We start from the raw sequence: 24,014 nt of genomic DNA, 5'->3' as shown, positions 1-24,014 counted from the left end.
TGTGTTTAAAGCTGCTGATTTTTCCTCAGTATCAAATCCATTGACTTGGAGATAGACAAGAGAGCAGGGTGCCAGCAGTTCTCTCGACAAAGGAAGAATCATTCAGCTGTTTTGTCTTCTAGCCCTGGCCTGGGGAAACCTGCAGAGTCACTGAGCTTGATCCATTGAATGGTTCTCCTCACCGCTCTGCCAGAAGCGTTGGGAACTGTGGTCTGGAGCTCCCACTTTATCTCATTCCTTTGCTTTCTGCTGCTCATTAGAAGACAGAATTGAATCTCCGTGGTGTGAGATGTCAGGGCTGTCTGACATGGTTCTCATTCTGCGGCTCTGGGGTTTTGTTTAGGCAAAAGGAGCTAAATTCTTCCTGAATTAGGCACATATTTCAGTAGAAACACTGAACGCTGAAATCAGGTCACTTTGCAGGCTTTATTCAGTCTTTCCTTTGCTATCTGTAATGTGGGGGTTACAAGTGCACTTTGAAAGGGTTTTTGTAACAGCTATGGTAGTTTCGTAGCGTTTCCGCAGTCTTACCAAAATGTATGTTAAATACAAATACTCCCAAACCTGTTCATCAATCAGGGTAGAGTTTGGCATCTTGTTCTGCTTTGTTGGGTGTTTTTTCCTTCTGTTGTTACGAATGTGGGACTGTTCTCATCTTTGCTGTTGATGTTACTGTACTCCATCTGTACTCTGAGTGATGGAGGTCGGTACAAAATGACATCTGTAGGATTTAGCTTCTGAAGTGGTAGGTACTATGTTGGGCAGGGATTTACGTCTGCGTCAGCGCTGAATACAGGCTGGTTCATTGTGAACAGAAATGCAGGAGACTTAGAATCATGGAATGGTTTGGGCTGGCAAGGACCTTCAGGTCATCCAGTTCCAATCCCCTGCTGTGGGCAGGGACACCTTCCAGTAGACCAGGTTGCTTAAAGCCCCTAACCCATGTCACTAAGGGCTTCATCTACGTGGGTTTTTAACACTTCCAGGGCAGTGAGTCCACCTATTCCCTGGACATCCTGTTCCAGTGCCTGACCACCCTTTCAGGGAAGAAACTGTTCCTAATTTCCAGTCTAAGCCTCCCGTGGCACAGCTTGAGGCTGTTTCCTCTTGTCCTGTCATTTGTTACTAGGAACACAGCTACACCCCTCTGTTTTGAATAGGTGCAGAATGATGTCTTAACTTGAGCCTGCCCTGCAGCAAGCATAAAGCAAAGCTGTATTCACAGGTTCGGGCTGCATCTCTCATTTCTTTACGGAGGACCCTGTTTCAAGCTCAGGAGGAACAGTACACATGGCTGCTGTGGCAGCAGATGCAAAGCCCTGCCGTGGTGGGAGAGCAGGGTTTGTTCTCATCTTCCACATCATCACAGCTTCCTGCCCTGTACCACCCTGCGTCTGGGCACTAAGAGCATTTGGCATGAAGACAAGAGACATACCCAGTGCTGCCAGGCAGCAGCAAACCTAGCACAGCTCCCTCTCTGGCACCAGAAGAGCTTTTGATGATGATGGACATTGGGGACACACATTCCATGTGGGCACAACTAGCACTCAATTTCCAAAATCAAAACAGCTTGAAAGTGCCCCGGAGCAAGACTGAATGAGTGCAATAATACCAGAGGATTGAGCAACATGCTAAGGACATGTTGTTTCCTTTAAGGATTCTGACTCTAAATGATGTCACTTAGATAGTTGGGATGTTTGTGAGCACTACAGGGCTTGGAAAGGGAAAGCAAATCGGAAAAACACTGGGAAGCTGAACAATTTGTTTTGTTTTATGACTCCCTGGTAGTTTAATGAGGGAGCTATTACTCATGCGCTGTCACTGCACATCTAGAAAATTCCTCTGGGTTTCAAAACTGGCAGGAGAAAGTAGTTTCCTAAAAACCATTGAATTAATGAGATAAAGCCCATTGCTCAGGAGCCTCTGACAGGAAGGGTCAGAGGCGGAGCTGTGCAGGACTCACAGTGTGTTGGAAGCCTTCCCCACAGGGTGTTGCAGAGAGCAGAGTGCTGGTGGCGATGGAGGAGTGATACAGCAGATCTGCTCGGCAGCTCGCTTTTAGTGTGCAGTGATTTGAGGAGAAAACCGATTGGTTTGATAGTAGGAAATCCTTCCCCTCCATTCACCGTATCTGGGGTACTAAAGAGATGAGATTTAAAGTAAGGTTTTCGTACTTACGGGCAATGGTACAAGGCAATGCATGGGTAATACTGACACTGAAAATGAGGGAGGTAGACTTACAGAGAAGAAAAAGAACTATTTGTTATGTGGGCTTAATTGTACAGCTTGAAATGAACTTTCACAGTTTCATAATCTGTCTGGCAGACTCCTGACTTCCTGCTTTGTGTCTGCATTCTTGGATAGGTCTGTACAGTGCACTTTGCATATTTACTTATTTCAGCTATTTTAGCCTATCTTGTCACATCCAGACAGGACACACATTATCCTCATCTCAACTTGAAACCTAATGTAACTTTTATAGTCTTTGAAAGCAGGATGAGTGCTGTTCCAGTTTGATGTAAGAGAATACAGCAAACACAAGACTGCTCCAGATTGGGAACGCAGGGGCATATATTCCTCACCAACCCCCTGACACAATTGCTCCCTTGTGGCATAAGTTCCTGTCATTCGTTTTGCAAAACATGCAGCTGAAGGAGGGGCTGTTAGGAGGGAAATCCGTAAGGAATCTGTGAAGTGTGATATAATGATTAGTAATAGAATTCAAGAGCCACCGTAGCAGTTCTGCTTAAATCACAGTACCTCAGACAGCATCAGTCATTCCTTGTCTTATTTCCGTGCTGAATCAGTTTTGTCGCCTCTCTGGGTCCCTATCCATGTAAGCACTTCCAAAATTCTTTTAATTATTGGTTTTTTTCCCCCTTATACAGACTTCAATCCAGAATATTACCATTTTTCCATGAAAATACAGCGGTAACACAGGAAAAATAGTATATTTTAACCTGCACATCAGAGAGATGCTTGCCTGTCTCCGCTTATGCATGCAGCGTTCGTTCTCTTTTGAAATACCCAGTTGTGAGCTGGTTTGGAGTTCTTTTTTCAAGCACATAGATGCCCAGTTTATGATTCTGTGCTGGATTTTTGCCCTTGGGTGTGGGACTCACTGCCTGAGCCAGAATTGGGAAGTGCTGTGGAAGTGCTGGATCATAGAGCAGAGCTCGAGTTTCCAGCAGTATGGGACAGATTGAGGCTGTAAAGGCTTAGGGGGCACTTCTGGTATTAGAAACGGTGGCAGGAGTGTGGATGTGATGAGTTAGCATTATTTTGGCATCAAAATAACCAGCACAAATGGAAGCACTTCAGAGGGACCTCGTTTGTGGGGCACTGGACCACAGTTTGGGCATCAGTATTCTGAGGATATGCATATACAAGGCAGTGAGCACAGGCGGTTCTACCCAGAACAGTGTGACCATTGAAGGGGATGTGTTGGAAGCCCATGTGTTGGATCTGTGCTGCTTTGGTTTTCCAGGGTTGTGTGAAGCTAAAGGCTGAGAAGACATGAAAAGGAGCTCTTCTGCTTCCTGGGTTAGTGCTTCATTGACTCCAATGGCAGTGAGCACCAGTGCTGCTGTGCACCCTTGTTCTGGAAAGAGCTCTAGTGCTGGCATGGATGTTGGTGGGTTTTGGGTTCTTTCAGGGGGTTTATATGGTGTTGAGTCTGCTTTTTGCCTGAATGGATTGCAGCAGAATCTAGGTGAGAAGTAGGTTCCCTCACTCCATGCAGGACCATGAGCAGCAGGTAATGCCAGGCTCTAATGACATGCTGCTGCTCAGGCAGTAACAGAGTAGAGAGTTTTATCATTTCTGACTCCGGGCACCTAAATTCTGCCAAATTTGGGCAAAACAAAGGCAGGCCACGTGTCCGGTGCCTGCAGCCTCCCACTGGTGGCAAAGGGCACTGGAGAAGCAGATGTCTGCAGTCTGCTCAGTGCTGCATCACCCTTGGGGTGAAGGATGGGGCTTCCCCAGAGCTCCAGTCGTGTGTTCTGTGCTGGTGCAAGAAGAATGTTATGGCTTGCTATTGATGGAAATCTAACTTCATTTTCCTGCTACTGAGGACTTTGAGTAGTCTTAACGTTCTGGTTCAGCTGATTTCTCTCTTGGGTAGGTGTGTGTCTCCTTCACCGCTTGTGCCCAAGCGAAGCTGCTCAAGGTAGATCCTATGCAGACCTATGTACCTACTGCATTCAAACAACTGTCAGGTTTTACATTTAAGGAGTCCTCTTTTTATTCAACCTTACTTTGTCAGGACCTTTGCAGCTGGCATTACATAGCACATACTTTATTACCCCAGTCATCACTTTGACCGTTTTGGCCTTTTAACCTCCCCAGTTGCTGCACTAGACAGTTGTGGGGTAAGTTGGAGTGAATTTCGTTGGCTGGTGCTGAAACCACAAAGGAATCCAAAGTAGTTCCATGAAAAATTAATCTCTCGATGAAACTATTTGCAATGGACTGAAAGGGGGGAGTATAGAATGAAAGCCCAGCTGCAGGGAAGTGGCTGTGGGGACACCATCATGGGCTGGCAGATGTCACATTCCTGCATCCGTCATCTCAGACCTGTTTTAACCACAATGCTCTTAGTGCTGAATGGCCAGCCCTGCTGAGCAGGGAGCAGACCTGGCTGATGCGTACTTACTGCTATTTATCATGGAGTCCTAAAACCCCAGGTTGGAAGGGACCTCACGGATCATCTGGTCCAGCTTTTCCAGGCAAAGCATGACCTAGACTAGATGTCCCAGCACCCTGTCCGGATGAGTCTGAACAGCGTCCAACGCTGGGGAATCCACAACTTCCCTGGGGAGATTATTCCAATGGCTGATTGTTCTCAGTGTGAACAGTTTTCCTCTTGCGTCCAGCTGGAATCTCCCCAGGAGTAACTTGTGCCCATTATTTTTCCCATGTGACTCCTTGTCAAAAGCAAGTCTCTGTCTTCTTTGTAGCCACCCTTTAAACACTGGAAGAGCATTATGTTATCTCTTCGTAAGTGACTGTAGTGATAGGACAAGGGGTAATGGGTTCAGACTGAAACAGAGGAAGTTTAGACTGGATATAAGGAAGAAGTTCTTTACCGTGAGGGTGCTGAGGCACTGGAATGGGTTGCCCAGAGAAATGAATGCCCCATCCCTGGCAGTGTTCAGGGCTGGGCTGGACAGAGCCTTGGGTGCCGTGGTTTAGTGGGAGGTGTCCCTGCCCATGGCAGGGGGTTGGAACTGGATAATCTTAAGGTCCTTTCCAACCCAAACCATTCTGTGATTCGATGTGCATTATCTCAGTCAGTTTTGCATCTGTCTCGGTTACAGTTTCTTTTCCTGCCTTCAAGTGCCTCTTTTCTCATCACGTCCAATAAATTAAATGGAACTCACAAGATACTACAGAGCAACACCAGGATGTGCCTGTTAACAGAGTGGAATAGATTAATTACACACCGTGAACTAACTGAGCTCATTTAGTAATTGATGAATTAATTTAATCATGACTGTTGTGAATAGGAAACCTCGAATGCTGGCAGAATAAAGAGCCAGCCCTCTTCTTCACTGTATCATTAGGGGTTTCTATGGGTTTAGTTTCCCTTAGGCTGGTAATGGCCACATTTAGGAAGTTACACCCTTCATTTGCAGCTTGGGGTTCTTTGTGATTCCATCCTGCATCACTTCCAGGCTGAATTCCTTGGAAGCTTTGACGTTTCCAATTGCTTTTTCTTAGCCAACTGTCAGCACTAGCTCTTAATCCTTATCTTTTTTACACTGGACAAACATTCCACACCATCAATCATATTGTTCAGCTCGAGATTCCATCCTGACTGGATGTCTGTAATTCCAGGAGTTTGTGATCTTTGTGCATGGTTTGTACCCAGTAACATTCTGTGCACATTCTGCATCTTCTCTGCCAGATTTCCTCTGCAAGCACAGATCTGACCCCTGCGCAATCAAGTGTCATATTTGCACCTCTGTGCACCACTTTATTTCTCATCTGAGATGTGTGCCTAACCTGCACACATGTGAATTGATGGCAGTCAGCTGCAGCGCTGAACACTTTCAGCAGAAAAGAGCTTTCTCCTGTGCCAACCCTTTGTAATTGCCGTAAAAATACCTTTATTTAGGCCTCTATTTCAAAGCTAGACCTTGCAGTGATGCCGAGATGGGCCATCAGGCTGTTCATCTGCCTTTAGATCAGATTTTATTGTCTCATTATTCCTTATGCTTGCTCTTTTTTTTATGTCTCTTCATTCTTCCCTGCCTGAGGCAGTAAACTAGAAACCAAACTCCTTTCATCCTGTTTTATATAAAGCTCCTAGAACAGCGTCTTGGTCCGCGGCAGGGACTCTGTCCTGCTACAGTGGTTTTACAGTGCTTCCCTTAGGAGTACCTGGGAAAGTAAATCAGACTCACAGAATGCTTTGGGTTGGAAGGGACCTTAAAGCTCACCCAGTTCCAACCCCTGCCACGGGCAGGGACCCCTTCCACTGGAGCAGCTTGCTCCAAGCCCCTGTGTCCAACCTGGCCTTGAGCACTGCCAGGGATGGGGCAGCCACAGCTTCTCTGGGCACCCTGTGCCAGCGCCTCAGCACCCTGTTTTCATCCTTATGATGTGTTTGCCCTGTAACAGTAATCAGATACATGAACTGAGTAGTAAAAGGGGTTCGGGAGTAAGGATCAATAAGTACTCAAAAGCTGTGCATGGTCGGGTGGATGTAATCAATGCCAGTGCTGCCAGTTGATCCAGATGTGCCTTGCCCAATGTGCAGTGAAGATCCTTCTCATCTCCTGGTCTTTCCAGTCTCTGGCACAATTTACGGGCCATTGGTCAGTCCCTGAAATCTATAGGTAAAGATTTACAGAGATCTTTGCCGGGAGAAGCTGTGGCTGCCCCATCCCTGGCAGTGCTCAAGGCCAGGTTGGACACAGGGGCTTGGAGCAAGCTGCTCCAGTGGAAGGGGTCCCTGCCCATGGCAGGGGTTGGAAGTGGATGAGCTTTAAGGTCCTTTCCAACACAAACCAGGCTGGGATTCTATGGGAAGCATTACAAAAATGGTGTTACACGCATATTAGGCAAATGAGACATTTAAATATACCACTTTATAAATTCCAGGTGCTGATCTCATGAGAGAACCTCGTGTATGCCAAAGGAACATATTGTTTGAGAGGAAAACCTGTTTATAAATATATGCAAACTGAAAGGTAAATAATTGCTGTTTCCAGTAAATTGATGGAATATTCTCTCTCTGCATTGATTATGATTCCCGCTGTGCAGTATGTTGTGTCAATAGAGCTGGCATATATTATGTTTGTCGCCCTGCAGCACCAGAGTGTAGGAAGTGGTTATCTTGTAAGATTTCATTTTTGATTCTTTGCTGCTTCAGCACAGCAGAGAGGAGTTCAAGGGTGCTTTGTTTTGCTCTGTAAATATTTCTGGCTTGGGTTTGGGGTGTTTTTTGCAGTGTCATAGACGATGGGAGGAGTGAAGAGTATTTTGTCTTCAGCTAAAGGCTCCTCTGCAGTCTGTTTGTGAGGCGTGGGAATTCATATGGCCTTAAAAACAATCACATTTAGAATCATAGAATCCGGCTGGAAAAGCCCTTCAACTCATCAAGTCCACCAGTTCCCCAGCACTGCCAAGGCCACCGCTGCCCCATGGCACTGAGGCCTCGTCTCCACGCTGTGTGAGCACTCACAGGGCCGGTGCCTGCAGCCCTGCCCTGGGCAGCCTGTTCCAATGCCTGAGCACCCTCTGGGGCAGGAATTGCTCCTCAGCTCCATCTAAACCTGCCCTGGTGCAGCTTGAGGCCGGTTCCTCTTGTCCCATCCCTTGTTCCTTGGGAGCAGAGCCCAGCCCCTCCTGGCTCCATCCTCCTCTCAGGCACTTGTAGGGAGCCATCAGGTCCCCCCTGAGCCTTCTCCAGACTGAACCCCCCAGGTCCCTCAGTCTACCTCTCTTAATTGCTGTCTGTATTGTCTATGTGATCAGTTTAAGTCCCCTACCTTTTCAGTCATTGTGGAGACTTTCAAAGCAGTCAGTATTTGAATTTTCATATGTGTTTATCGTTATTTTTAAGCTATATGCAAGACCAATTCTTTCCAGGTCACCTTTCACCCTTTGACAAACTTACACCATCATTTATGTAGTGATAAAAATGAATCCAGATAAGCAGAGAGGCAAAACAGTTACAGGCGCCTGGTTTTAAGAGCTCACTTTGTAGAGCCAGAAGTGGATGTGATACAATGCATGGCGCAAGGACACGAACAGCAGGTCTGGTTTGGGAGTGCGCCATAACAGGGGCATTTCTGTTCAGCACTGGGATTAGTGCTTCTGTTGAAATTTATATAACACTGCATTGCCAGGGTGGTTTCTAAAAAGGATGCTCATCCTTCAGATTGCAAAAGCTTTAAGTCAGAAGAAGTATTTCAAGCTGAAGAAATTTTTTCTTTCTTTCCTAAATGACGATCAGTTTTCTCCCAGATCCCTGTGAGATACTCTTGCATATGTAAGACAGCAGTGGGAATGAAAACATAAATGGCTTTAGAGTGTTAAGACATAGACAAGCAGCAGCGAGTTTTGTTGTGGGTGGCTTCTGTGCTAACATAGCTTAGAAAACGACAAGGAATTGCTGTTGTTCATGACGGTTGTCCTGTATGACTTTTGCAGGGTAACATCTGCTGGCTTATGCAGCAAATCATGATCCCCTTGGGGGGAAAAAACCCTCTGTGTTCCTGCCTCTGTTGTCCCAAAGATTGGTGTTTGACAGAAGAGCAGTCAGCTGCTATGGTGATGGGCACAGCGAGGAACATGGACAGAAATAGCGGCGAGGCTGAAGCCAGACTACTCCTGCTTCCTTATGGCTTCAGTAGCCTGTTCAGTATTCGATGGAGGCTGATTTCAAGAAGTGAGCAGGTTATTTTGCTGGTTTCCGCCTCAGATTCTCCCAAACACCACAAAATGATACTCAGGCTTTTAAACAGCAGAGATACTCCAATGGATGCTGTTTGTACAGGACTGCGTGTAATTCCCTGCAGTGCAGCTTGCGCTGTTGTGCTTGAATTTGGATGCGCTGAGCTCTCCCTCCTTGCATGTGAACTGAAGTCAGTTTTCAGTGATGCATAATTCATACACCGAAGCCTTTGTCACGAAAACATGATGGTGTTTTTTGCCGGAGTTATTAAGCCTGCTTTTCTATTTTTAGGAGTTCTGTTCCCTAATAATCCCCCAAATCAGCCTGAAGCAGTTTCAGAACAGAGCTCGGAGTAAATCTGACACAACTTATACGTCAGGGATGTTGCTCTACGCACTCCGTGATCCTCTGCCACCTGCTCTTCACAGCTCCTTCCTCCACAAAGAATTATCCCCTCATGGCATGGGGACTCACCGCTGCCATGGCATTAGTGCCTAAGTGTACCGCACCTCAGGGTCTACCAAGAGGTTTGTAGACCGTTTGGATGTCTACAAGGAGTATCTGCACATACACCTCTGTATGAAACAGAAACAGCAATTTCTTGCCATGGATTTTGAAGCTCTGATTGAAAATTACTCCTTCCACAGGGGCAGGATAACTCTGTTGTAGTGGTGGGGTTCATGGTAAAACTTGATGGCCTGTTTTGACTATAAATGCACTGACATTAGTTCAGATTGTGAGGAGCTGTAACTGGCTAAAAACCTGTTTTAAGAGACTGGAGAAAAAGAATCATTCCAAAGTTGTGTTTTAATTCACCTCTTTGTAGAACAACTCGAAGAGGGGACTGATTCAAACAGCTTCTGGTATTTTTGTCTTCCAGATTCTGAGGACAAACCTGTTGATAATGAATTGTTCAGAAGTACACAGGGAAAATTGTACCTTATGGAGGCTGTTTTGTCTGAGGTACAGCACATCTGTGTCCCTCCCTGGCATCAGCTGATGTTCTAATACCTTGTACCCATGAGAGCTTTCCTGCTGGAAGCTTTCAGAAGCTTCTGAAATTAAAAAGATCAGTTTATTGTGCATACATAATGGGATGTTGCAGCAGTGGGAACTCAGAGAATCACAGAAGAGTTTGGGTTGGAAGGGACTTTCAATGCTCATTTAGTTCCAGCCTCCTGCAATGAGCAGGGACATCTTCAACTAGACCAGGTTGCCCAGAACCACATCCAGCCTGGCCTTGAATGTCCCCAGGGATGGGGCATCCACCTCCTCTCTGGGCAACCTGTGCCAGTGTTTCACCACCCTCATTGTAGAGAATTTTTCCTCACATCCAGCCTGAATCTCCCCTCTTTTAGTGTAAAACCGTGAGCCCTCATCCTGTCACAACAGGCCCTGCTAAAAAGTCTCTCCCCATCTTTCTTACAGACCCCTTTTAAGAACTGAAAGACCACACAACAAGGTCTCCCCTTAAGGAGCCTTCTCCAGGTTGAACAACCCCAACTCTCTCAGCCTGGCTTCCTTTGAGGGCTGTTTGCTTGTTCCAGAGGAACATTCCCCACATCTCTAACTCGGTAGCTCTTTTCAGTCCACCTAAACAAAGCACAGAAGGAAAGAGATGTGTGAAGTACCATCATCAGCGTAGCAAGTCCCAACAGCGGTGGTTTGTCATGTCATTCATTTCATCCCAGACGACCCAAGTGTCTTTTCTTACCGGTTCATGTGAAGCCACCGCAGACCTTCTGATCATACTGAATTCCATCCGGGGAGGCTTCGACCGTTTCTTGCACGTTGTCGATTTGAAGATGACAGAATTGTTTGGTGAGAAAACCTTTAGTGGAAGATGTTGGGAAAGCTGGGTCTTTCATAAAACCCAAGTAAAACTTGAGGAAGAATCTCCAAGGCTGCGTGGGGACCTCATAGCAGCCTTCCAGTATCTGAAGGGGGCCTATAGGGATGCTGGGGAGGGACTCTTCGTCAGGGACTGTAGTGACAGGACAAGGGGTAACGGGTTAAAGCTTAAACAGGGGAAGTTTAAATTGGATATAAGGAGGAAATTCTTTCCTGTTAGGGTGCTGAGGCACTGGAATGGGTTGCCCAGGGAGGTTGTGAGTGCTCCATCCCTGGCGGTGTTCAAGGCCAGGTTGGATGAAGCCTTGGGTGGGATGGTTTAGTGTGAGGTGTCCCTGCCTATGGCAGGGGGGTTGGAACTGGATGATCTTGAGGTCCTTTCCAACCCGAACTATTCTATGATTCTATAAGTTAGGTGTATTGATTTTCTCGTGAAAGTTCAAGAGCTGTGTGTCATTGCAGGCTGAAACTCATCTCAACTCCTCATGACCAGCTGAGCAAGAGAGATGGGATTTGATGCTATCCAAGGTGTAATTCCACAGTTCATGTCTTTTGCTAGTGCCAGCTTAATAAGTTTCTGCCTATTCCCAGCCATTCATTTCCAGCTCAGCAGCAATGCGGTGCTGTCTCTTCCCTGACTGTGTGGAAAACCAGATGACTGCAAATAGCCTCAGTCAAGAAAAGAAGCACTTGTGAGGTTTCTCTTTTGAATTAGAATGATTTGGATGACCTTGCGCACAGCACAGCCCCTGGGCAGTTGTGTCAGTAGAACTGAAGGTGACACTAACTGCAGCATCAGAGGCAGCAGCGAACGCTGGAGGGTGTCCCAGTGTTAAGTGATGTTGCTGTCAACAGAGATCTGCTCTGGGACCATACCCTGGATGAAGGGGTTTCACTATCCACAGTCTTATTTATTGAACTACTGCTTTTCATTTCATTTCGTTTTATTAAGAAGGATTAGCATCTTGCTTGGGCAGGTTTGGGGTTTTTTTTCTCCTTCAGGAGTTAAGCCATGTCTGTGAGCAGTCAGTCAGCTTTGTGGACAGCCATGAATGTCAATAAAGTCCTGGCAAACGCAGGAGGTATTTATTCAGCCTTGCAAATTAAAAACACTTTTCCTGCTTGTTTAGTGAAGGGAACAACAGAAAAAAACCCAGACAAATTACAGAGCGGATGAGCTCTCTTGATAGTTGGAATTCATTAAGCTGGTGGTGAAAACGCTGGGGGATTGATGGTGCAGAAAACTCAAGGATGAAGCAGCTTTTCCCCAATAGCTGCGGTTTTAAGTTCCAAGTTGAAAATGACCAAGCAAAGAAATCCCTTGAAGACATCTGTAGCTGACTTCACAGCCTCCGTTTCTGTCTTGGTAGGCAGTTCTTCCTCACTGCAGTCAGTATTAATTGCTTTTTCAGCTGACAGATAATATCTCAATGGCTCCTCCATCTTCGTCGTGCTATTGGGTGTCTGCAGCAGCTCATAAATGAGATACGTGGTTCAGCAGGATGTTCACACGGGCACTTCCCATGCTAGAGCCGTGCCCCTGCAGCAGAGGCTCTCTGCAGAGATGTCAGTCTGTCATCTCCCCTCGGCTCCACGTGTTATTAAAGGAGAAGAAAAACGAATTTCAGAAGTTACAATAAGTGGACTGGTTTGTCAGACGTAACCTACTCGCGGGCTATTGTCAGCAAATTGCAGGCTGACTGGGTCTTTTAGCCTGTCAGAGATGGATTGTAAAGCTGTCATAAGTAAAGCTCTAACAAAACCCATTTAGGCAGCTTCTGTTATGGCAGAGCATGGAAAGGAAGCAGTAAGACTTCACTTTCTACGGGTTTCCTACAGGATCATTATTCCCGTTGGGAGTCTTTCTACTTTGCGACCAATAGATGTTCTCTCTGATTACCCCTGATTAACATGATAAAGTGCCCACAGTTGTCATTTGCAGTTAAAGGTGGGATCACAGTTACATATTATTCCAAGTGCTTAACAGCAGGGATTCATCGCTGGAAGAGAGAGGGCTGGTTACCTGGTAGGCATTTGCGTGCAGCAAAACCACCTGTGAATCATGAGAATTATTCAACAGCAAAACTAAGCCACCGTAAACTCTAATCTCACAGTGGTTTAATCACAGATAAAACTTGACTCGTGTAAGTAATCCCATCAATGTCAAATAAAATCATGTGAATTATGAAGGATTTAAGATGAGGGTTTAAGTCACTGCTATGTCATCTCTGGAAGATCACAGAGCAGTGTTAGATATAACTACAGGCACACAAACGTAATTGGGAGCAAAAACTTGTATCTAAGTCTGTGAATTCTTGCTGTTTCCCAAGCTCTTACATAAATATAAAGACATTATCTCCGCTGTTCCTCTTCTTCCCTTCCAGTTAAACAAGGAAATTGCTCTCAGCTTTTCTCATCATTAAATGAAGGAAGGACAGAGCAGTTCAAGATCTGAATTCATCTTCTAAGACTTCCAGGACCTAATTAGGAGGAGGCATCTCAGAGAAGTACAATAGCTCTCTATCTGCAGTTCATTTGCTTTTGCAATTTAGAAATGACAGTTTACAGCCCTAAAGTGAGAGTGTTTCTCATTATCTATGTTCTAGAAACATGCAGGGTTATTACAAGTTTTGAAAGAAGCTTTCTTCAAAAGTGCAAATGATACTAAACGGAAGGATTTGCTCCCTGCATACTCAGAGATGCTGTTGTCCGCACCCCTTCTAGGGCTTGTGGCAAAGACAGATCCGTACAGCTGGACCCTGGCTTCAGATCCAATGTGCCCCACATATGCAGCTGCACAGGAGCAGATGGAGCAGCATGATTTAGCCTTGTCTTGTCCAGGGAAGATGCTGGTGGGGAAGTGTCGTTGCTTTCCTGGTTTCCCAGATGGATCTCAGGTTTCTTGGATGTTCTCTTGAAGATTTTCTTGGAGAGGCATGTGGTAGCTGTGCTGTTGACAGATACCCTCATGGGAACTGTCCACACTAGTTTGAGATCTCTCTCCTCTATCTTCAGCCATCTAGCAGTGGGGTTTCTAGTCTAAGCTGGTTGTTTTTACTATCATTGTCATAAATGGAAGGGGAGCTCTGGAGCTAATGAAACCTCCAGAGTTAGGTTTTTCACATGGTTTCTGCACCCTGAAGAGGAGTTTGAGGATGTTTGGCTGTCTTTAGGAGACCGCAGAGGGGTTCATCTTGGGTGATGGTTGTAATCAACTAAAATCAGCCTTCACAGGGCTTCCAGGGGCAGGTGCAACACTGGTGCACACTGAGTGTGAGAGGGAAAAAGTAAGGTGCTTCACTCTTCTTGAGCACACTCCAGCAAGGTTAGGTGTGAGGCTCTTGAATGGCTGGAGGAAACAGTTCAGTCCTGCCCGCACTTTAAAGCTGCTTTATTTTAACCACACTAAAGCATTAGTGCTCCTTGTGGCATATCCCCAGCGAGCTGTCTGCTGGGGACAGAGCCTGGGAGATGGGCACGAGCACAGCTCAGCCCTGCTGCTCCCAGCCAAGCTGCTTCCTGACTGCTCGGCTCCACGCAGATACTTTCTGGACATAACAGCTGCAGACTAAATCCAGCGCTGATGTGGCCTGGCATGGTCAGAGCTCTTCCAGTAACTGAAGCGACTGCCCGTGTTCAGAGGCTCAGCCTACTCGGTTTGGTTGTTTTCCTTCAAGCAGTGGTGTTGGACACCCTCCTGGGGCACATAGTCTCCTTGTGCCCCCCCCTTGCCATGGTGACACACACCGTGCCTGTTGTGCAGCGCTGCTCCTGGTGCTGTGTTCCTTGCTGGGAGGCTGGGATGTACAGAACATGTCACCCTGAGCCCCGCAGCCTGCGCAGACACTCGGCACTGGCTTGTTCTGCAGATGCGATCGGGGTGTGTTTGTGCTGCCAGCTCCGATGAGGAGTCGCAGGGAGGTTATCCACAAGAAAAATACATCTGTTTGAAGGGAGCAAATTGTTTCAGTAGCAGACTTCCAGGAAAAAAGCCTGTGTCAGACTTCTTGGAAGTGGTGCTGGGACCAGGTGGTAAGTGCCAAATCTGGAGAGTCTGCAATTAATGCAATCCCTAACGTTAGGCTTTGGGCACATGCTTTTCTCTCACATTGCAAATACCACCTCGGTGAGGAGAGGCAGGTGGGCTGTTTGCAGCCTCTCTGCCTGGCCTTTAGGATGAATATGCAACATCTCAGCATTAATATGGAGCTTCTGTCACACGCTGCTGCTTTTAAAAATAAGCTGTGTTAACGTCTTGCAGGAGACCTTTCACACGTCGATTCGCTGTCACTAGAGGGAGTTCGGAGCCGTGCTTCCCGAATGGATTTGTCTGGCGGTGGGCAGAGCTCAGCAGATGCAGTGTGTTAATAGAAGACAGTAATAAAAGTGGGATGAAGGTCCTGCTTTTCTGGTGAAGCGCTTGTACATGTTGTCCAAGCTTGTCTGACTAAAGGCTTCAGAGCCACGCTGCTGCAAGCAGTTCAATTCCTATTGGTAGCACTGTAATAGAAAACAGAAATAATGACTGAAACCAAAATCAAGGGTAAACATAAGGAAAAAAGCATCAGCTGTTTAGTAAGAAGAATAAAAACCCCAACATGGATAGGTATTCTTCTGTGGCATTTCCAATTTATTGTTTCAGGAATATCATCCCAGCTGGAAATAAGCTCCCTCAGGAAGCTGGTTTCATATGGTGGTTTAGATTTAACTATTCATTGTCTAGCACCATTTGAAATCAGTGTTCTTGGAGGAAGAATGCCTGCCTTCATCAGCCAAAGGGATCCTCAGAGGCCTTGATGGGAAAGAAGAGGAGGTGAAGATCGTCCTTGTGCGCTTCTGCTGTGACAGTTGGCTCCACCAGCAAGCTACATTCCTCGGCAGGCTGGGACTGCAGGGTCCATGGCCATGGTGACCCTCAGGAGAGCAATGCGATGCATGCTTTGAATCTCTGCTGTAATACTGCTGGGCATCAGCATGTTTATAGTGTTTGTAGGTGGTGAGCCATAGCTTGGAGAATGGAGAAGGGCTTACAAGACATGAACAGTGCCAGGAAGTGTAATACAGAATTGCAACACAGAACTGAAGATGTTAATGCAAATAAATGTTAATGTAAATCTAGTACAAACACTATGGGGAGGGATAAGGAAGAGAACTCCATTTGCTCCACTTGCTTTTCAACTCAAAACCTGTTTCAGCCTTACAGAGATCATTTTCTGTTAGTTCTTTACCTCCCTTGTAAATACCTTGTATCATACAAGACACACAATAGAATTTAAGGCAGATGATGTTAAATTTAAGCGCTAAGAGTTCTGGATGCTCTCCGCATCCGTGCTGCGTGTTTGCTTTTTCATTGTGGCATGTTTGGCAGATCTGAATATGCTTATTTATGTTGTGTGACTCAACTTACCAGTATTGAGGCTGGATACGCTCATTGTAGTTAATGGATATGGCCAGCACCTGCATGTGTGAGAAGTGGACCGTGAATGGTTTGTCATGGTGTCCATGTTTCAGATTGGCTTTACCCTATTAAAAGCTGTGTGTAGCCAATGATTGATGTTTAAAGTTTTCACTTCCTAAACCTTTGTTTTAACAGTATTTATAATACTCTTCAGTGAATGATGCCACAGAGGTAATGCATTAACGCTTCAAAGTATCTGGGGAACCTCCAGTGTAAAACACTATACAGCATTTTAACTCTTCCTCCTTGCAGATCTCAGTAACCCCTTTAGAGGATGACTGATTTCTTTTGGTGTTCAGAGTCAATAATATTTTCTAGCACCATTTGAAATCGGTTATAGTGATGGGGGAATTGCTCCTTGTGACTTTTATACATCAGGCTCCAGAGGCAATCTTTAATAGGACTGAAAACAGTGTGTTTCTTTAGTGAACTGAGTTGCTCAATACAGAAATACTACGTGTTTAGGTGCTTTTATATAGCTGGAGGTTTTTCCTGGGAGAAAAGACAATCTTTGGTAGATAGAGTATGTAAAACATGTAACACAAGGTCTTGATTTAGGTCGTCTGTCTAAAGGTGAAATGGTTTGGAAAGCCACACAGGCCTGAGAGTGAAGGTAAAGGGAGATGGTTTTCCCAATGAGAATTGTCAGTGTGAACTGAAAAGAAAGCGAACTCACCCTGCTGGTTTAATGATCCATCCATGAGGTATGAGGAAATACAAAGATGGCAACAGGAAACCTTCCCATCTCCTGTTGCTGTTCTCTGGACATGCTGAAAGTGAGATCTTGTCAAAGGTTTCATTGCCAGCCCGAGAGCTTTTTGCATTCTCCTCTCTTACACCCTTCACAGTGTGAGCCACAGAACACCAGAGGCATCTTCCCAAGGCCTTTCTAAGAAGTTTCCTCTGGAATTTTCAGCTCTTCAAACACAACTGGCCGTAGATGGGGTGTCAAAGTGTGGGTCGTGTCCCCAGTTGCAGCAGGATCTCCTTACCCATGAAGATCATTCCTGAAGCGCATCCTTTGACCAGCTTGTCGTACTTCATCCAGCTTTCCGGGAGCTAATAACAGAGACCAACCTGCAGCAAAGCATCCCTCTAGCAGGGGCTGTTTTCCTAGATGTACTGGTGAGAACAAACTGGTGATTAGACTTTCCCCATTATTCCATGTGGGGAACTCAGAAATAGCTACAGGCTGGAAATAACTGGAGCAACTTTTGAGCATTTGGGGGCATTTCTAAGGTTGTGGCTGGTTATTGGCAGCAAATCTGTCTTTCTCTTCCCCTCTCCTCTGTCTTCTTCACTGGTATATAGAATCATAGAATGGTTTGGGTTGGAAAGGACCCTGAGATCATCCAGTTCCAACCCCCTGCCATGAGCAGGGACACCTCACTCTAGACCGTGTCACCCAAGGCTCTGTCCAGCCTGGCCTTGAACACTGCCAGGGATGCTCCCATTAGTCGTGTATCTGTTTAACTGAGAAGGGATCACGTAATCACCAGCCGAAAGGGTCTTCATGTGGAAAGCGCACGGCCTCTTTCTAAGTCTCTCACTTCCATCCGTTTCTGAAATCCACCCTCAGGATCTGTCTGCCTTTTATAGGTCTAGCTCTGGGAAGTGGGTAGCACTGCGTTTAGTACAAAAGGCTGTAGGTTAGCCCTTAATCTAGACGTGATGAAAATACTGCAAATACAGTACGACTGGCAGGATGTGTTTTTGCAGAGTGATGCAGAGAGCTGACACCTGCCCACATATATATTTTGGGGGGTTTGGTCTTGTCGAGGTTAAGAGCTATACATAGTATTAGAAGTACACACACCACTTAAGTAGCTGCCATACAGACCATTGCTTAAATGGTTTCTTGTATGAAGAACCGGTTACAAAGTGATCACAGAACACCAGCTTATTGAAACAGCAATTACTGACAGGTAAAGAGGGGTTTAAGCTGTAGTAATGTTCTCTCTTTGTGCCATATAGCAAGGAACAACGGAGCTGCCAAGTGCTTGGATGTTGTGAAGGCCTTCTCAGACGTGAGTACTGTTGCTTGTGCGTCCCTGTGCTTAGAGGGTTTTGTCCTGTTCCATGTCAAATCTTTCATGCAGCAACAGGGAAAAGAAAGGAGAGAATGTGGGAAAGAAGGAAGAAAAGTGCTTCATGAACACAAATGTTTCAGTGTAAAAGAGGGACATGGAGCTGTTGGAGCGAGTCCAGAGGAGGCCATGGAGATGCTGCGAGGGCTGGAGCAGCTCTGCTCTGGAGCCAGGCTGAGAGAGCTGGGCTGGGGCAGCCTGGAGAAGAGAAGGCTCCTGAAGGGGAGACCTGAGAGCAGCTCCAGTGCCTAAAGGGGCTGCAGGGAACCTGGAGAGGGGCTTGGGACAAGGGCCTGTAGGGACAGGCCAAGGGGAATGGCTTGAACCTGCCCGAGGGGAGACTGAGATGAGCTCTTAGGCAGAAGCTCTTCCCTGTGAGGGTGCTGAGGAGCTGGCACAGGGTGCCCAGAGAAGCTGTGGCTGCCCCATCCCTGGCAGTGCTCAAGGCCAGGTTGGACACAGGGGCTTGGAGCAAGCTGCTCCAGTGGAAGGGGTCCCTGCCCATGGCAGGGGCTGGAGCTGGATGAGCTTTGAGGTGCCTTCCAACCCAGACCAGTCCGGGGTTCTGTGGTACATATTTATGAGGAGGAGAAAAGCAGAGGTAATGGATTCCTCGTTTTGATCCTGTTTGTTCCCAGCTCTTGGTCTTTTCAAAGCTACCAGAAGACATTCACAGAGCAGGTTTGGATGCAGGGCATTGCTTATGGAAATGGCACCAGTCTCACAGTGCTGATCACCTACCACAGTATTACACTTAACCCTGTTTGTTTGCAGGTCCTCTCCATTCTGTGGTTTGATGCCCTGCAGCATCACTGAACATAACGTGCAAGGAGATTGCTTCATGGTCAGCAGAGTTTGTCGAGTTGCCAGTCTTCTGGAATGATGTGGAATTGAAATAAATACTTGAACTGAGGCAGAAATGGCTGGAAGTCAACTGCTGCTTTCCCCAGAACCTGTTCTGGACTAACATAAGAGGTGTTTGATGGTGGGATAAGAGGAGGAGAAGGATGGTGTTTACTGGGAAATCTTTAACACAAAATACTTTGGAAATGTCTTCCAATGTACCCCTTTGCTATTAATGAGGCATTAAGCCAATTTATTTTGCCGTGGAGATCCTAAATTTCCATTGTCCCATTAATTTATCTGAAACTCCTGTGAGCTTGCATCATAATATCAAAAAGTCTCGCTTCTTTGGGAGGATGTTCTGTGAAATCCATCATATACTGGGAATCTGGAGAGGCAAATAGCCTGCTGCTGAATAGGAGTGTGGGATGATGATGATGATGAACTGCTTTGTCTTTATGGTCAGCACATCGAGGGTCAGAACTAACGTGCGGCATCCTAGTCCTTACGTTGATGACGCATGCAGTGTAATGTGATTACAAAAGAGAGAGGAGGAGGAAATGAGACTGTGATATTCTGCAAGATGCTTTCTGGTTTGTTCAAGCCTGTCTGGGGCTTGGCAGCCAAAAATAACCTGCTGGGGAGGGTGCTGGTGTGTCCTCACACACATTTCCAGTGCTGTAATGGGCAGCAGAGGTACAAGGACAGTGGATCTGGGTGTCCAGCTGGGGCCTTTGCTAAGGATGAAACAGCAGAGGCTTGTGCTGGCAGAGCTTTGCTGTGCCGTGAAACAGCCTTTAAATTGCTGTTAAAGCTCACAGCAATTTAAAGATGCCTGGAAAGAGCAAATTCTTGCTTGTTCGGGTAATCCTAACAGAAACAGTGCTATGATTTCTAGGTATCTCCTCTTCTAAATCAGTTACAGTGAGGGGCAATGAAGCAAACAGCAAAGCAACCTCTGTTATGCTGTCTGCATACACAAGAGGTTTTCTCTTTCCCCGTGTCATTCAAGGCAGCCTGTCCTGTTTGCTGACAAGGGGTTCATCAAACTGGTGGCTCCTGTTCTCCAGCAGTGCCCTTCAGCTGCTGGAAGTGCATCTCCCCTTGAAACAAGCAGAACTTCAGAGTTCCAGGCATGAAGCTGGACCAGTTACGTGCTCCTGCCTCTGCCGTTGAGCAGGAAAGAGGGTCCTTCTGTATGTTCTGTCAGTATAATGATCACACACCTTTGCCCAGAAGCTATTCCCATTCAGTTCCTTGAAATCAGAGACAACATACCTTTCCCTATGACTTTCTTGCCCTTGTCTTGCTTTCCTACAGCAGATTAAGGTGAGATGTGGAGCTGCCTGCTCTCCTGCCCATATTGCCCCATGGAGTTGTCTGAAGTGCAGCTTGGATCAGCGCTGCCTTCTCAGCATCATGGTCTGTCTCTTCCCCAAGGCTTCCTCTCTGGAGAACCAGCTGTGGCAGGAGGTGACTTGGCTTCGATGCCAGAAGGTCCATGAAACCAGTTCCTCCTTGGGTTTTAATGGGCACTTGCCACAAAAAGAGGTGAACTTTGGAATGATGAGGATTTGAGGTCGGTATCCCAGTGCTAGCGCTATGAATAGGATTGCTGCAGAGATTGCTTTGGGCTCTACATTTCAAAGCAATGGCAGTGTTCAAGGCCAGATTGCACAGTCCTGGGTTGCATGGTGCAGTGTGAGGCATCCCTGCAACTGGATGACCTTAAGTCCCTTTCCAACCCAGACCATTCTATGATTCTATGAACATGTCAAGCCCTGCATCTCTCTGCCTGGATGCCAGTCTGTGAAGCCTGACACAGCCTGGAGGAGCTGGCTGTGATACGGGTTTCCAAGCAATCCATGGCACTGCAGAGCATGGACATCACATGGGGATGTACAGCATTTCCTTCTGACATCCTCCCTTCTTCAGCTATCATCACATCACTGCATGAGGGGGAGTTAATGCAAAATGCAGTTGGATTAATACATAATTAATGGTTTTACTTGGAAGATGCTCAAATGCCACTTTGCAGGTTGTGATTCTAAACCAGCCTGGCAGTTGTAAAGCTGTAAGCACAGGTGAGGTGGCCAGTGTTTTAATAGCTTCTGGATGGCCACAAAGTGATTTTCTCCCTTGGATTTTGCCATTATTTAATCATTAGTTTTGCCCGTCCTTCCTGGGGAGCAGACTGGATAGTGTCCCAAATACTTCTGCATTGCTAGAACTGCCTGGGGCTGACTGGAAATCAGCCCAAGGCATTTCTTTTTGGGCTGAAAGGTGCCAAATCCTCAGAGATCAGAATCTGCTCAAGAAATGCATCAGGGAAAGGTGTATTTCTCAGGAAATTAATGGAAATGATCATGGATTCCCAGGCTTTCAAATAAGCTGTCATGTGAAGACTTTGCAGTGTGAGAGCTGAAATCACAGCTGAAGTGTTCATAATAGGAGGAGAATCATCGAAGCACAAACTAGATTGGAAAACACCTGTAAGATCAAGTCCAACCATTCGCTTCCAATACATGTGAACGTGTGGATTTCACTGTTCAATATTCCCATTGGGGAGCTTCTAAGTGGAACAATGGTATAAACCCCCCCACTCTGTAGCTGAGATTAGCCTGGAAATGTTAAGACACCCATGAATAACGCACAGTCCGACCTTCACATGGACTCTACAAGAGCAGGGCTTGCTTTGTCACCACCCCAAAACGTTTCCTGGCGATGCTGGAGTTTTTCTGGTGCTGTTGCTGAGCTTTGACTTCCCCCCAATATAAGCGGGTCGGAAGAACCAGATTGCTGAAAACATTTGGTAAGGGCAAGTGTAGAAGCAAGTACTCAAGTACTTGTGTGCGCTGCGTTAGAGCAGGGTGGCAGCAGAACCCGGCTGCCAGCCCAGAAATGGCATCAAAAGGAAGAGTCAAAAGATGCAGTTTTATAACTGTGGCTAATCGGGGGGGGGGGGGGGGGGGGTAAGTAAGTAGGTAGGTAGGTAGGTAGATAGATGATAGATAGATAGATAGATAGATAGATAGATAGATAGATAGATAGATAGATAGATAGATAGATAGATAGATAGATAGATGGATGCATGCCGGGGATGGGGCAGCCACAGCTTCTCTGGGCAGCCTGTGCTAGGTTACTTTTGAATTGCCTACTCTTGAATAGGAGTAAGTAGATAGATACATAGATGGATAGATAGGTAGATGCCAGTTTTCATTTAGTATTGGATCCACACCGCTGTTTTGCAAATGAAGTTTGGGCTTGCAGTGTTCTTCAAAAGTCACTTCAACAACAGGAGGAAAGCCAGCGCATCCCTTCAGCTGCAGGGATGCATAGGGTGATGGAGGTGGGAAGTGCTGGGATGAAGGATAGCGGGGGGCTCGTACCTAGCTCATACCTAAGCGGGTGCTCATCAGTTCCCCTTCCCAAGCCATGCCAGCAGACATGCGATGCTGCCTTTGTCCCGGGAAGCATCAGGAGCTGCATGGTTTTGCTTCAGCAGGAGAGGCAGTGGGTGGAGTGGAGCTGGCAGGGATCCCAGGAGCTGTTGGGAAGAGGCTGCTCGCAGGGGGGGAGCAAACTCACCACCCACTTGGGATGAAATCATGGAAGGGGCAAACGCGAGTAGAGGCTGGTGAGGAGCAGAAGGTGTTGGCAGTGAAAACGGGGATGAGAGAGGAAGGATGCTGGACCGGGGAGAGGGCAGTTCCTGTGCTGGTGGGTTCAAGGCGGATCTGGATTTCACTGTAACAGACATCACAGCGGTGTAAAGGGAGGCATTTGTCACAGGAAGGTTTGCTTTAGCAGCATAGAGAAGTAGAACTTTGATACATGACCTGTTGGCTGGAAATCCATCAATCTGTGTCTGCATGCAGGCGTGATTGCTCCCAGACAAGCTGCTGCTCTCCCAGTCTAACCTCTGACCAAACTTGGACCAAGGAAGATGCGTTCCCGGAACAAGGAGGGAGAAAGAGAAAAGATCTCCTCTGGCTTGCTTAAATCAGTGTTTCTAAGGGCTGCAGGCAAAGAGAGGCTGTATTGGCACTTCCCCTACCCCAGAGGTGGGTTACCTCACTGCTACCAGCTGCACGGGTGCATTGTCTCCAGCTAAACAATACGGGTCCTTGCCCAGTACAAAGCAGCAAGGAAGAACCAGTGTGGCTGCTTCGTGCACTGTGGGATTAAATCTCATGCAGTGTGAACTCTGAGGGTATTTGCCACCCCCCTGTTATTACCTAACACATGATAAATACAGCAGTTATGAGAGCAGCTGTTTAAACCCAATGAGAAACCCTCCAGCGTCAAGGTTTTCCACCTGGATTTCTTCCCAAGCTGCAGTTCATCCCACGGCATTGCTGGAGAGCTCAGGCAGGCAGAGAGCCAGATGAAGGAGGAAACCCAGGGGACCCTTTTGGATGGAAGGGGATCCCTCTGAGTGCAGGGGACCATTGTGGTCCCTTGGAGTGCACCAGCATGGGGGTTTGTCCAGTGCACCCACTGAAGGTGGCCTGAATCCTTTTGTTAGATCCCTTTTTTTTTGCTCTTGGAAACATGGGTAAGGACAACACTGCGATGGTCTGGGTTTGAGGAATGGGCATCTCGTCACTCCTCTGCTCCAGCAAAGCTGATGTGCAAAGCTCCATCCCCTCCGCGGGTGCAGAATTGTGATTGAGGAGAGAAACAGCCAAAAACCGAGGGGAAAAAAAGGAGAAGAAACATTTCCCAGCTCAGTTTCCTTTCCCAGAAAACCAGATGGATGAATCATTATAACAGCAGCTATGACAAGGGACCAGACAACAGACTGAGCCCCAGCCCAGCCGAGGCAAGAGGGAAAATGTCCAAGGATTCACCAGCCCTCCCTCCC

The 24,014-nt window shown here is 46.8% G+C and overlaps 1 long non-coding RNA gene across 8 annotated transcripts in view; it reads left to right on the top strand.

Moving 5' to 3' along the window:
* LOC136010343 (uncharacterized) overlaps positions 1-13,231 on the top strand; it is a 136,058-nt gene extending 122,827 nt beyond the window's left edge. For 6 of the 8 annotated variants that reach the window (XR_010610868.1, XR_010610871.1, XR_010610883.1 and 3 more), the window contains 2 exons: positions 7,111-7,199; positions 8,665-10,952. This is a non-coding gene — a long non-coding RNA (uncharacterized LOC136010343). Of the gene's footprint in view, positions 1-7,110; positions 7,200-8,664; positions 10,953-11,221 lie in introns of those variants that run through there. The other 2 variants (XR_010610859.1, XR_010610874.1) reach the window with 2 other exon arrangements.
* The last annotated feature ends 10,783 nt before the right edge of the window (positions 13,232-24,014 follow it).

Source organism: Lathamus discolor, chromosome 1 (genome assembly GCF_037157495.1).
Source record: "Lathamus discolor isolate bLatDis1 chromosome 1, bLatDis1.hap1, whole genome shotgun sequence".
NCBI classification, from domain to species: Eukaryota; Metazoa; Chordata; class Aves; order Psittaciformes; family Psittacidae; genus Lathamus; species Lathamus discolor.
Note: the sequence above shows the minus strand (reverse complement) of the source record. Positions and strands in the feature narration are given on the sequence as shown.